The 10,017-nt window shown below is 48.7% G+C and overlaps 1 long non-coding RNA gene across 1 annotated transcript; it reads right to left on the bottom strand.

The window, feature by feature from the left end:
- Window positions 1-7,612: 7,612 nt before the first annotated feature.
- On the bottom strand, window positions 7,613-9,233 carry LOC124521296 (uncharacterized). Its single transcript, XR_006964444.1, has 3 exons — window positions 9,148-9,233; window positions 7,930-8,047; window positions 7,613-7,736 (listed from the first exon to the last, which is right to left on the bottom strand). It is a non-coding gene; the product is annotated as an uncharacterized LOC124521296 (long non-coding RNA).
- Window positions 9,234-10,017: the final 784 nt, after the last annotated feature.

Below are 10,017 nucleotides of genomic sequence, written 5' to 3'. Positions count from 1 at the left end.
CATTTTTGCTTTTATTTCCCTTGCCTTTGGAGACATGTCAAGTAAGAAGTTGCTGCAGCCAAAGTCAAAGAGGTTATTATTGCCTGTTTTCTCTTCTAGGATTTTGATGGTTTCCCGTCTCACATTTAAGTCTTTCATCCATTTTGCATTTATTTTTGTGTACGGTGTAAGAAAGCCATCTAGTTTCATCCTTCTGCATGTTGCCGTCCAGCTCTCCCAGCACCATTTGTTAAAGAGACTGTCCTTTTTTTCCATTGGATATTCTTTCTTGCTTTGTCGAAGATTAGTTGGCCATATATTGGTGGGTCCAATTCTGGGTTCTCTATTCTATTCCATTGGTGTATGCTACCATTTTTAATATAAAAAACATAAAAGGTAAACTCTTGGCTTAAGCGAAGACTAATGTGCAGCCTGTCTAAGCTGACAAATAAAAAAGTTGTTGTTCACATATTTACCGTCAGTGTAAAAAAGTTAAATGATCATGGATGAGAATTAATTTTTGTTTTTCCCAGTTCGTTCTAGTGGCCTGTTTCTCTGTCTGCCTTCCCTGCTGACTGGATAATTGAGGAAGCCCTGGAAGGCGATGGCCATATTCTATTCCTTTCTGGAAGCTTTTTCTACTCCTGGTGCATTTGGCTCTTGAGACTGCATTTTGCAGTGACGACTTAATGCAAGGGTTTGACCATACAGCCTCCCCTTGACCGACACCTCTGGTCCATGCCCTCAGCTCTCCTCTTTACTGGCTACGTTCTTGAGAGCTTTGGTTTGGCACTCCCTTGGCATCATCCTTCTTGTTCTTAGACCTCGACTGAGCACCACTCTCAGCTCAAATCTACTGTTATTTGTTTGGTTTGGTTTGTATTCCTTGCAGTTGCCTCAGATTAGAATTTCTGTACCCAGCCACCCAATGTGAGGACGCCCACCGTGGCCCGCAGGGATTCTGGAACTTTGCATTTGCTCATTAACGCTTGTGGACTAAACCCAATGCGGTGGTAACAAGCAGACTTGGACCGCCAATGGATGGGGTACATGTGTGACGGTTGGTAGGGTCTTTGTAGATCAACCTGGAAGAAAAGGAAAGCTGTTTCCTTGGAACAAGGTTGTGATTCATGGATTTTTGTGTATTTTGTATTTTCTGGTCTTGTTTCATAAAAGCCATTAGAACAAAGACGAGAGCCTGAAAAATGGTTGGAGGAAGTGATCCTAATTTCACTGAAGCGGAAAGATAACCATGGAACAAGTCTGCCAGCCCTTAACCCTGTCACTGAAGAGGTAGGTTCTTTCCCTACCGAATGCCTTTTGCCAAGTGACTGAACAGTATTTGTCAGCAAGTAGGTAACTTATTCAATGGCCAGAGAATGGAGAAGGGGGGCTCAGGCTCTAAAGGCACCTTCTCCCCAAAAGGTCTCATGGTCAGGGGGTAATGAGTTTGGGGTCATTAAGGGGCCCAGATGCAAGCTGACCTGGGAGGTTTTGGGGGGAAGGAGAGAGGGCTTCTCAGAATCAGAGTGCCACCTCTTTTCTTCCCTTAAATGGGCACAGTCACATCTGTCCCCACACTGATAGGTGTGTTCATGGTCATTACAACCAGAAGTAACGATCCCGAGGTCTTGTGGGGAGTTAGCCTTGCATCAAAACTAGATCAAACTGGTTGAAAACTATTTCATTAGGGCTTGTTTGGAGCTTGTTAGCGCATCCGTGGTGACCACTCCTTCCCCTGCTCCTGCCCCAGGAGTCGGGCTCGTCTCTGGGCTCTGAAGTGAGGAGCACCCGTGGGCTCCCTTGTCTAGAACGTCTCACAGATTTCTGGTTCCGCCCCGGGTTGCTGGACACTGTGAGCCCCGGCGGCCACTGTAAGTACCAGGGCTGATTAGTTCATCCTCTCATCGATTCACCCATTCTTTCACCAAATCGAACCACGCCCTGGTCCCAGGGAAACATGGCACCAACCGCCACAGTCCAGTGGGACGCATGTAAGGAGGGACAGAGGGCAGGGTGCTGTGGGAACACAGACAGCAGCTCCTAACCCAGAACGGCAGGTCGGGAATGAACTTCTTGGAAAAGATGATCCACATTTATAGGTATTAGCAAGAGCTGTGAGCAGGGGGAGGCGTCCTGGCTGAGTGAACCAGCAGGTCTGCAGGCTGGGGACTTAGGTCAGAGGGGAAATGCACCTGAATGCTGGTGGCGCTTTCTCAGTGAGCCCCTCCTCCTTCCCTGGGTGGGGCTCACTGCCCGCTTTCCCGCTGGGGTCCCCACATGGACCTTTGGACGTCTGGCCCCACGCCAAACTGGTGGATTTCAAACTCCCGGCAATGATAGAAATGTCACTTAAAACAATCTCCCGGGGCGCCTGGGTGGCTCAGTCTCTTGAGCGTCCTACTTCGGCTCAGGTCATGATCTCACGGTTCGTGGGTTCGAGCCCCGCGTCGGACTCTGTGCTGACCTCTCGGAGCCTGGAGCCTGCTTCGGATTCTGTGTCTCTGTTTCTCTCTGCCCCTCCCCCACTCATGCTCTGGGTCTCTCTCAGAAATAAATAAACATAAAAAAAAATCTCCCACCTATTTAGCACAATCTTTTTTTTTTTTTTAATAGAATAAAGGACAATGCTGGCAGGACTTTAGGGAAATGAGCACATGCTTACATGGCTGGTGGCGCTTCACAATGTTTCTCCTCTTCTTGAGAAAAATTGGACAATAGGTAACAAGAGCTACAGAACTGTTTGACCCGTAACTCCGCTTTGGGGAATATGCTACAGGAAAATAATGCTTCAGAAGAAAGAAAAAAAACCCAACAACCTAATACGTACAAATATATACACAGCAGCTGCAACTTAACATGGTATATATAAAGCTGGAATCGGGCCAGACACGCAGAAAAGGGGAAACGGCTGAGCAAATTGTACAGTGATCTCAAATACCCCGCGGCCAGTAACGACAAGGACGCGGACCACGTCAGTGCACTCGGGTCTGACTATTTAAGCCACGGCGGAGGGTAAAAGCACCCTGCGTGTGCGGAGGGAAACTATACTCTTTAAAGCATGGAAGTATTCCGCAAACACTGCACGATAGCTTCAAAGGAAGTGTCATTTACATGTTCACTGGCTCATTTCTTTGCCTAGACATTCAAGTTCATGGTTTACAAAGCACGGTTTTAAGAGGCAGTTGTATGACCATCTCTTCAGAAGGAAAACAACCCGGACCTGGGAGCGAGGGGGCCCTACGCCATGGCCCGGGACGCCCCCTGAGGACGGAGGGCTGCAGTGGGCGGTGGGTGCCGCTTGGTTTCGGACTTGCACCCCAGGCTTGCACACCCGCCTCCAGCAGATTACACACAGCTCTCTTCTCCGCTCACCGTGGGGCGGCCCAACGCCGGGGAAGCCACGTGTCTCCTTTCTGTGCCGCATCGTGCTGGCAGGAACTAACAAGGGAGGCAGGAAATTTCCAGCTTGATTTAGAATATGCCGAGATGTCGTCCTGACCTCCAAGACAATCCGTCTGGCTGGGCTGGCATTTGCTGCGCCAGGATGTAAAGAAGTCACTCACAAGGAAGTAAATGAGCAACAGGCCGGTATTTAGGGTATTTAAATGGGTCGAGTAACTAAGACGTATGGGCTCTGGTCCTGATGCAGACTAGACCTTTCAGGAAATAGTCGCCATCAATTCTCTTTTCACTGCGTTGCTATTAAATTCCAATCCAAAGGCCACTTTTGTGGTAACGGCTTTATTTTTTTTTTAATTTTTTTTAATGTTTATTTATTTTTGAGGGACAGAGAGAGACAGAGTGTGATTGGGGAAGGGGCAGAGAGAGAGAGAAAGACACAGAATCTGAAGTGGCTCCAGGCTCCGAGCTGTCAGCACAGAGCCCGACCCGGGGCTCGAACTCACAAACCGCTAGATCATGACCTGAGCAGAAGTCGGAGGCTTCACCGACTGAGCCAACCAGGTGCCCCTGTGGTAACAGCTTTATTAAGATGTAATTCACACACCATACCATTCCTTCATTTAAAATATATGATTCAATGGTTTCTAATATACGCGGAGTTGTGAAATTATCACCACGATCAATTTTAAAACTTTATCACCTCAAAAAGAAACCTCATACTCTTTGGCCATCACTCCCTAATCACCCCTACAACTAGGCAATTAGATACCTTCTATCTCTATCAATTGCCCATCCTATATGGAAATGGCCCATATTTCCTATATGGACTCCTACAGTATGTTGTCTTTTGTATCTGGCTTCTTTCCCTTAGCATGAGGTTTTCAAGGTTCATGTTCATGTTGTCACATGGAACAGTACTTTACTTCCTTTTTATGGCAAAATAATATTTTATTGTATGAACATATTTTATTGATCCATTCATCAGTCGATGAGCATTTGGTGTTTCTACTTTTTGGCTATTATTAATAATGCTGCTATGTATATTCAGGTACAAGCTTTTATATGGACACATATGGACACATTCGTTTCTCTTGACTATGGACCCAACAGTGGAATTTCTGGGTCATATGGTAACTCTACGTTTAACCTTCTGAGGAGTCACTAGACTGTTTTCCAAAGTGGCTGCACCGTTTTACGTTCCTTCGGCAGTGTATGAGGGTTCTAGCTTCTCCACATCTTCGCCAAAACTTATTGTTCTCTTTTGTATTCTAGTCATTCTAGTGAGTGCGAAGCGGTAACTCATTGTGATTTTCTTTTTAATTTGAGAGAGAGGGAGAGGGAGTGCAAAAGCTGGGGACAGGGGCAGAGGGAGATAGGATCCTAAGCAGACTCCATGCTCAACACGGAGCCTGACAAAGGGCTCAATCCTACGATTCTGGGATCATGACCTGAGCCGAAAATCAGGAGTCGATGCTCAACTGACTGAACCACCCAGGCGCCCCTCCTTGTGATTTTGATTTGATTTCCCCGATGATGAGTGCTGTTGAGTATCTTTTCATGCTCTCATTAGCTATTCACAAATCTTTGGAGAAATGTCTGTTTAGATCTTTTGCCCATTAAAAAAAAATTTTTTTAATATTTATTTATTTCTGAGAGAGAGAGAGAGACAGCATGAGCATGAGCATGAGTAGGGAAGGGGCAGAGACAGAGGGAGACACAGACTCTGAATCGGGCTCCAGGCTCTGAGTTGTCAACACAGAGCCCGACGCGGGGCTCGAACCCATAAACTGCGAGATCATGACCTGAGCCGAAGTCGGACGCCTAACCTACTGAGCCACCCCGGCCCCTCTTTTGCCCATTTTTAAGTCCGGTTGTCTTGTTATTATTGAGTTCGAAGAGTTCTCTATATATTCTAGCTCCAAGTCCTCTATCAGGTATATGATTTGCAAATATTTTCTCCCATTCGGTGGGTTGTCTTTTCACTTTCTTGATGGTGTTCTTCAAAGCACAAAATTTTAAATTCGATGAAATCCACTTCATCTATTCCTTAGTTGCTCGTGTGCCAAAGACTCTTGCAGACTTTGGTTGTACAGAGACATTCATTCGGTCCTGAACTTTCTGAAGAAATTTAATTTAAAATTTCTGGACTCTTACCGTATTACAAACCCCAGTTCTGCATTCAGAAAGTTATCAAGTCTGTGAGTAGACTCCAGCGCGATTCACCGGAATTTCAACTTGGCACGCTCTGAGTTTTAGAACAGGACTTGCTGAGCGATAAAGAGAACATCCTCTCCTCAGGAAGCCCCTAAGCCGACCTCCATCACTGCTTCTCTAAGTAACTTGCCAAAGTCTCCATCGGTACCAAAAGAAGAGCCAGGAGCACGCCTAGGCCTCCTCTGCAAGCCCTCCCTCGCTGCCTTGCGCTGTTACCCCCTAAGATAGTTCATGGCTCCTGGAGGCTGGTTCCTTCCCCGGGCTGCAAAGAGCCTTCTGCGTTCATGTCCCACCTGTCACCCCTCAGACCGGTGGGAACGTACCTTGGCGCGTCTGACCCAGGCGCGGGACCCAGAGTATGCCACAGCTCTACTTAGCCCCTCTAAGCCTCAGCTTATAGAAACACGGAGATAATAACTCTCTCGCGCAGGGCTGTTGTGGGGGATTCGATGGAATAATGCATGTAAAGCACCTGTCACAAACTAGGCTTTAAACGATGGTAGTCTACTGCGTGTCCGATGTGTGGCTCATCCCACCGTCAGTTCAATTCAGGCAGCAACTGATCCTCGGTGTGAAAAAGAATGATCATGTAGACGATCAGTAGCTCACACATTACAAATCAACGAGGTCAGGGCTATGAGCCTTAGAATTCACAAACCAGGAATCCACAGACTGAGACTGTGTGCTTTGTCTGGCTTTCTCAGTATTTCTGTACAATTGAGATAATATTTTAAAATGCAGAGGATCCGGGGCCCCTGGGTGGCTCAGTCGGTTAAGCGTCCGACCCTTGGTTTCGACTCAGGTCATGATCTCATGGTTCGTGAGTTCCAGCACCACATGGGGCTCCAGGCTGACAGTATGGAGCCTGCTTGGGATTCCCTCTCTCTCTCTCTCTCTTTGAAAAATAAATAAATAAACTTAAAAAAAATTTTTTTTAAACGCAGAGAATCCACATTAAAAAAAAAATTTCCGGGGGCCCCTGGGTGGCTCAGTCGGTTAAGCGTCCGACTTCGGCTCAGGTCATGATCTCACGGTTCGTGGGTTCGAGTCCTGCGTCGGGCTCTTTGCCGACAGCTCAGGGCCTGGAGCCTGTGTCTCCCTCTCTCTCTGCTCCTCCCCCACTCACACTCTGTCTCTCTCTTTCAAAAATATATAAACATTAAAAAAAATTGTCTGGCTTCTGCTTGGGGTCCAGAAGGCTTCACAAAAGCACTGGGCCACCCGCCCTGCCCCGGGGCTCCCACCAGCTGTGATTTTGCTATGTGCGGACAGCTTCTTTTTGCCACATCTGCTGTGTTCTTTATTTCAACTAGAAAAACCTTCATACTTAATCATTTTTCTCAGGTCTTGTAAATGAATGCCTTCTTATTCCTGTTTCGTATTGCCAATTGCTTCATGTTCTATAAAATAAATATAAGGAGTGTTTCAAATTTTTTCAACATTTTTATTTATTTTTGAGAGAGAGAGAGCGCGCGAGTGTGAGCAGGGGAGGGGCAGAAAGAGGAGACACAGAATCCGAAGCAGGCTCTGACCTGTCAGCACAGAGCCCGATGCGGGGCTCGACCCCACGAACCTCGAGTTGATGACCTGCCCTGAAGTCTGACGCTCAACGGACTGAGCCACGCAGGCACCCGGATAATTAGTGTTTCAAAGCCTTGCTCATCTGTTCCAATACTTCTGCTTTGGATGTTATATGTTGTCCCACTTTTTGGTCCTTCTTTTGTGATATTTTGCTCCTTGGAGAGCCTAAGTTCGTGTTCTGCTCGTACCCCTTCTGTAGGTGGTGCCCATTGGGGTTCAGGGCCAATTCCTGGTGCCTCTTGGGAACCAAGGCAAGAGAAGGGATGAGCCCTAAGACACAGAGTCACAAACCCCAAGACCCCTGGTTAGCCATATTTATCTGTGGGTGTAAAGAGTGTTCCTACACATTTAAAAGGAAAGCGAAGTGTATCTGTGTCTGTTTTTCTGACACCTGGCCCATTTTGCTCCCACATGCTACCTGCCTGTCCGCTGTGAGCATCGGAGTTTGTCACCTCCCTGCCAACGATTGTGTGGGCTTGACTCAGAGGCACGTGCCAACCGAGGACGGTTAAAGGGGATGTGCGTGACCTACAGCCAGTGCTGATTTTTGCCGATTCCTGGTCGAAGGGGAGACAAGGGGTGAGCAACTCGCTGAGTAGAGCAGAAGCCCTCATATCGACACGATCGGCGTTGGTAGTTAGTCGTCTCATGGAAACAGTCTCGAAGCGGGGAATCGTGAAAAATGACACACGTTCACCTTAGTCGGGTCATTTCACTTTCAAAGACATAGACAGACACTCACCCACTCACCTTGTGATGTCAGGCCAGGCTGTCCACGACGGCGTGTCCGCTGACCCGAGCCTCTTTGTACTCTCTCGTGCAGAAGCTACCCCTGAACGCGCTATCCGCCAAGGCTGCTCCTGGGTTCCTTAAAGTGGAGTGAAAACTTAAAGCACGTGAACATTTCCGGTGCAGAAGGCGTCAAGATTCTTACGGCTCTCCCCCAGCCTGTTAACGACTGTTTCGCCCATACCTGCTCCCATCTTGAGATCCCCACCTTTATCGTTTTCCCCAGCGCGTCTGCAGAGAAATAAACTTTATTGCCACTCGTATTGAATCGGTGTAGGTGAGATCTAGCTAAATCGAAACCGAAGAAAAATGGCCCTAAGCAGGTCTAATTCGAGGCAAGCACACAACTGAGCGGGCGGGAGCCAAGTGCTGGACAACGGCCTGCATTCTGAGGGCCGGAGGCCCGGGCTGGCCCGTCTGCGGACTCCCGAGGGGCTGGGGAGTGTCGGCTCACCCGGCCAGTGGGCAGCGGGGGGAGAACTTCGGGCTGAATGTCTTCTTTCAGTGGCCCAAGGCAGGGGTGGCGCATTGGGAGAAGCCTTGCCCTGAGAGTCAGGGGACCTGAACTCTACCCGGGTTCGCCCCCTAACTGAGTGACTGGAAGGAAACCTTTAGACCTCCCGGTCCCTCCCCCCTGCCACACTGAGCCGTGGGGGCTGCTGGAGAATCACAGGACCTCGCGCCCTAATGAGTGACAGCGTGACAGAGGCCGTCAGAAGAGACGTCCACACACTCTGGCCGTCATACGTAGCCACCCCTGTGCATCCCACCCGCCACCCGTCAGTATTCACCTCTGCACTCTGCCTTCCCTCCTGCGAGGAGGTGGGGGCTGTCACTGTCCTTGACCGCGAGAGCCCATAACCCCTAGCAATTCTCCCCGCCTCTCTCTGGCAGCCTCAGTTTCCCCCCTTCACTGCGTCTAGATCACCATCATCCTGTAGTTGCCCCCACAAGGGCAAAACCCTCCCAGCGACCAACCGCTGTCTCTCCTTCCCTTTACCGCAAGCTCCTAAAAAGACTCGTCCACGTTTGCGTAGACATTGTCTCTTCCCTTTCCCCCTGGAACCATGCCCAGCAGGCTCTGGTCCCCAGGCGTCACCTGCAACGGATCGCTTCCTGTCCTCAGCTGACCCAGCAGCCGCACCCGACGCCCCTTCCTTGAACCACATCTGCACTTACTTCTGGACCAGCTCATTCTGTGGCAGCTCCTCGTCGGTCTCTGTTACCAGAAAAGGCGTGTGGCAAACCTAACTTCCAGTCGGAATGTGACTTTATTTGGAAACAGGGTCATTACAGATGTAATCGGTTAGGTAAGTGAGGTCACCGGGAGTAGAGGGAGCTCCTAGGCCGACGTGATTGGTGTCCTTGTAGGAGGACGACACAGGGAGAAGACACACGGAGAAGGCCAAGGGAAGATAGAGAAAGAGATTGAGTGACACCTCTACGAGACAAGGGACACCAAAGATTGCCAGCCTTCACCGGAAGCCTGAGAAGGGACAGCCCAGAGGACACCTCCACGCCAGACTTTTGGCTTCCGGAACTGTGAGACAACCCTTTTCCGTGGCGTTAAGTCACCCACTCTGTGGCACATGGTTATGGCAGCCCTTAGAAACTAATGCCGTCTCCCTTCCACGTTTCGTTTCTCCCAAGGCTGGAATGTTCCAGAACTCAATTCTTGGACTTTCTTCCTTCTCTACATTTGGTGATCACATCTACTCTTCAGTACCTATATTCTTTAAAAAAAAAAATTTTTTTTAATGTTTATTCATTATTGAGAGACTTCTCTCCCTCTCTCCTAGCCTACATCCAATCTGTCCTCGAAGCCCGGCGGCTCTAACTCCAGATGCATCTGGACCCCATCCACTTCCGGTCACCATGTTGCCTCTCTTTCATGTCCTTCCTGAATAAAGCACACGCCTTCCACTCCTCCCCGCCGTTGCAATCTCTTCTCTGCCAGCAGGCAGACTTCTACAACAAAACAAAACAAAACAAAACAAAACGTAAGATAATTCTAATAGTCAAGGCTCCTCCAAAATATATGACCAGTAG

The sequence above is a fragment of the Lynx rufus genome, unplaced genomic scaffold, assembly GCF_022079265.1.
Source record: "Lynx rufus isolate CCGP_SWC_20201006 ecotype Redwood Valley unplaced genomic scaffold, mLynRuf1.p SCAF_3, whole genome shotgun sequence".
Taxonomy (NCBI): Eukaryota; Metazoa; Chordata; class Mammalia; order Carnivora; family Felidae; genus Lynx; species Lynx rufus.
This window is presented reverse-complemented; position numbering and strand designations above follow the sequence as displayed.